The sequence below is a fragment of the Magnolia sinica genome, chromosome 13 (assembly GCF_029962835.1).
Source record: "Magnolia sinica isolate HGM2019 chromosome 13, MsV1, whole genome shotgun sequence".
NCBI classification, from domain to species: Eukaryota; Viridiplantae; Streptophyta; class Magnoliopsida; order Magnoliales; family Magnoliaceae; genus Magnolia; species Magnolia sinica.
The window spans coordinates 66914069-66916050 of NC_080585.1; the positions used below are offsets into that span (position 1 = coordinate 66914069).

Here is a 1982-nt window from a genome sequence, read left to right on the forward strand (position 1 = left end):
ATTTTCTTTTAAATATTTTGTCATCTTTTGGTCATACATAAGTCTTTCAGAAATTTGGCATATGAAGGTATTTGCTTAACCGCATCCAGTAAAGGAATATTGACCTTCATTTGTTTCAACACCTTTACATTGTCCTGAGAGTTAGAGAGAGGTTTTAGTGCAACCAACCGTTGGGGGAATGGGGCAATCAGCTGGCCTTGAAATTCCAGTTCCAATTCTTGTGGGTTAGTGCTAGCTCTATCATTGTTGTCCTCTTCTGGGTCCTTAAGCTTTTCAACCCTTATCGGAATAGATTTGTCAATTATCTTCCCACTCCTAAAAGTGGTGATAGACTTAGCTTGCTCCATTTGATTTGAAGAGCTTAGATCACTTATTTCGTATTGAGGTTTAGGATTGGGGAAAGGTTGGGCTGAAAGAATCTCTTTTTCCCCAATTGAATTTTTATCTCAAGCCCTTTTATGGCCTTTGAAAGGTCTTGAAGGGTTTGTAATATACCTTGAGTGATAAGCTCTTCGTTTTGTATATGTTTCCAGACCAGATCCTCTTAAGGTCTCCCTTGATTTGGAATTTGATTGAAGAAACCTTGAGGAGTAGCAGTCTGTCCATTCCTCCAATTGAAGTTTGGATGATTTCTCTAACTAGGATTATATGTATTGGAGGTAGGTCCATTGAAAGGTCTTTGCTAATTCTTCATGGCATTAGATTTCTCATTCAGCACCTCTTGAAAGGCAGGTATTGTTGGACAATTTTCAGTTTTGTGAACGTTGCAAACACAAATACCGCAAACAATTTCCTTAAACTTATCCTTTTTTAGTTCCATGGCCTCGAATTTCCTTATGAGATTAGTCACTTTAGCATTGATATCACCATCCTCTTTCGGAAGGTATAATCCACCCCTTTCCTTTGATTGAGTTAGCCTAGAAGTGGTGCTTAATTTTGGGTAGGTGTCCCATGATTATGCGTTTTTAGTAAGTCTGTCCAGGTAGTCTCACACATCATCGACATTTTTATTCATGAATTCTCCATTGGATATTGTCTCGACCAATTAGCACATGGAAGATGTTAGGCCATTAAAGAAAAAGTGTGTAATGCGCCACGTTTCAAAACCGTATTGTGGGCATAAACTGACAAGATCCTTGAACCGCTCCCAACATTGGAAGAATGTTTCATCCTCCTTTTGGGCAAAGTTCATGATTAACTTTTTAAGGGTGTTTATGATGTGGAAAAAATTTCTTTATGAACTCCCTTATCATGTCATTCCATATGCCAATAGATTGGGGATGTAGTGAATGCAACCATGTCTTAGCCTTCTCTTTCAAAGAAAAGGGAAAGAGTTCAGTCTGACCATGTCCTCAGACCCGTTAGGAAAATATAAAGTGGCTATAATCTCATTAAACTCTTTCAAGTGTAGATATGGACTTTCATATTCAAGTCCATGGAATTTTAGGAGTTGGATCACCCCTAGCTTAATATCCATGTCCCGTATTTTAAAAAAAAAATCATGCGAGAGGGCGTGCTCACCCCCACCAATTGTAAATAGTCTCGCAAAGTATGAGGCGGGGGTGCTTGATGCCCCTCATTCTCATCCTGACTTCCTCAACCCTAGGTTGAGGTTGTCTTCCTGATTGATTGAACGGTTGATTGGCAGCTATCACTTCAATTAACTCTAAGGATCTTGAGTAGTGTCTAATTCTGTGATGAATAGGTAACCCCTCAACCAATCCTCTTTCACTCAAAAGATGTTGAGCGCTATTACGGACCCACTTGGGCATGAAACACTCTCAGCCCTCAATTTCAGATTCTAACCTAAACCTAAAAAGGAAAGAAGAAGGAAATAGAAATCTAGAAATAGAAAGAGGGAGGAAATTAGAAAGAAGTTACCAAATTGGAAGTTCCTATATTAAGATCCTACAAAATAAAATAAAACAAGTCAGTTTCTAAAAACAGAAATTTTGAAATCTAAAAACAGAGTTAGTTTCTAT

The 1982-nt window shown here is 38.2% G+C and overlaps 1 non-coding gene across 1 annotated transcript; it reads left to right on the forward strand.

Moving 5' to 3' along the window:
• Nucleotides 1–1103: 1103 nt before the first annotated feature.
• LOC131224530 (small nucleolar RNA R71) lies at nucleotides 1104–1210 on the forward strand. Its single transcript, XR_009161006.1, has one exon. It is a non-coding gene; the product is annotated as a small nucleolar RNA R71 (small nucleolar RNA).
• The last annotated feature ends 772 nt before the right edge of the window (nucleotides 1211–1982 follow it).